Source organism: Anser anser, assembly GCF_964211835.1.
Source record: "Anser anser genome assembly, chromosome: 18".
Taxonomy (NCBI): domain Eukaryota; kingdom Metazoa; phylum Chordata; class Aves; order Anseriformes; family Anatidae; genus Anser; species Anser anser.
Genome location: NC_139739.1, coordinates 7,560,555 through 7,562,452, shown reverse-complemented (window position 1 = coordinate 7,562,452; position 1,898 = coordinate 7,560,555). Strand labels below are relative to the sequence as shown.

Below are 1,898 nucleotides of genomic sequence, written 5' to 3'. Positions count from 1 at the left end.
GCAGCGAGCATCCTTGTCATTGCTGGTGTTTTGGGAACGAGCTCCTTACCTAGCCTAAGCGGGAAGGCTGCAGCTGCCGAGGAGAGCACGGAGCCTCTGCAACACAGAGGGTGAATTTGGCATTTTCTGTCAGTGCCAGAGCTAGCACGGAAAAAGCAAAATCCTTCTGGGGAGTAAAAGGGCAATTACTGAACAAATGACTCCAAATGAGATTAAGGCATCCGCTGCTTATTCTTTGACTCTTAAAATCTTCACACCTGTGGTAGGTCAGGAGCTTCAGCAATGCTTTTCCCACTCCAAACCAACCTAACTTGACTTATGAACCAGATTCCAATAGTCACTGGTCACGCCTGGACATTAGCAGACGTGCATCTGATGCTGTGATACCTCAAAGCACAGAAGTTGATCCTTATGGTAAAGTGACATTCCCCATTTTAATCAGGTTTATCTTCTTTCTTTTGCTACTGAAGTGTAATAACATACTTGTGTATTTAATCTAAGAAAAAGAAACAACAAAAGTTTGGGAAATGAACTGGAAAAAAAATCATTAAAGGGATTTCGAAATCCCTGTTTAATGAAGCATAATAGATCGGGTTGCTTCAAGTTCCTGTCGGTTTTGTTGTGTTGTTTTTTTCTTTCCCCCCAAGATAAGAGTCAGCTTGAGTTTTATAGTATTTCCTATTGTTTCTATAATTTTTAATACAGCAAAGCCTTGCACAGCAATTTAAGGCTCCTACAGCATTCAAATTACTGCTTAACCTGATTAAAACTTGAAGTGCATGGGTCTCACATGGGCCTTGCTCCCCCTTGCCGTGTGCCTCAGAAGGACACAGCTGGGTCTGTTTTTTTTGTTTGTTTGTTTGTTTGTTTGTTTTTTGGGGGGGAAGGGGGGAAATAGCCTGTTTGTTTTTAGGAAACAGCCTTTAAAACTCCATATTCTCTCCCTCTACCTTAATACAGTCCTTCAGTTAACGTTTTTGCAGACAGATCTGAAGAACAGAGCTATCTGAAGACATCAAGCAGATCGCATCAGTTCTGTAAGAGAACAGTCTCCAGTCTCCTAACTAAAGACATTACAGAATGCCATATGGCCACTTCTGAAATTGGCTTGGTCACCGGTTTTCATTAAGTAACAACTCCAACCCGTAGCACTTCAGCTAGAATGGGATTCCAGCTGCAACCCAATGGAGGCACATATTACCCTTGTGGAACTATTAATGAAAAGGAAAAAAGTTGCTCATTGTATTTAAAAAAAAAAAAAAAACTTTAAATATTACGTACTTTTGTTATGCAAAACTCAAGAGACAGTCTCTTCAGCCAGAACTGGTGAGTTGATAACATTAAAAAATCAAATAGGCTGAATTTCCAGCCTATGAGATAAAAGTTATGATACTCACATTTTCCGTGAAGACAGGAATTTGCCATTTTTCCTTTCCAACGATTCTGACTTGTTATGCATGTGGAAAAAGTTTCATTCCATATCCTACTGTCAGTCTTAGGCACCAAAAATCAACTTGCTGCTTTTGCTTTCTTATAGCGAGCGTTTCAGTGAACGTTTCTCTCTCTCGGGATGGAAAACAGATTCTCTTGATTCAAAATGTGCCTTGTGCTGCTTTGCTTTATCCCTATAGTTACGTATTTTTTTAAGCAAAGCAAACAGACAGGATTTAGTAGAATACAATTTCTTTTGTTTTATTGCTCTACTAATTTTATTTATGTTCAAAGACGTTGCTTTTTTCAATTTGGTATGAGGGAGAGAGATACATCAGGAGGAAGAAACATGACTGTACTTCCAAATGAGGCATCAGGCAGAAGAGGAGCAGGAGACGTCTGAACCACCTAAAGTGATCAGTCCTATTAATGCGATGCAGTTTTGATAGGTAGCAATTACAGGGTAA

The 1,898-nt window shown here is 39.7% G+C and overlaps 1 protein-coding gene across 20 annotated transcripts in view; it reads right to left on the bottom strand.

Moving 5' to 3' along the window:
• The window catches only part of FBRSL1 (fibrosin like 1), a 519,147-nt gene that overhangs the window by 418,011 nt on the left and 99,238 nt on the right, over positions 1-1,898 (bottom strand). The gene's annotated exons all lie outside the window — the stretch shown is intronic.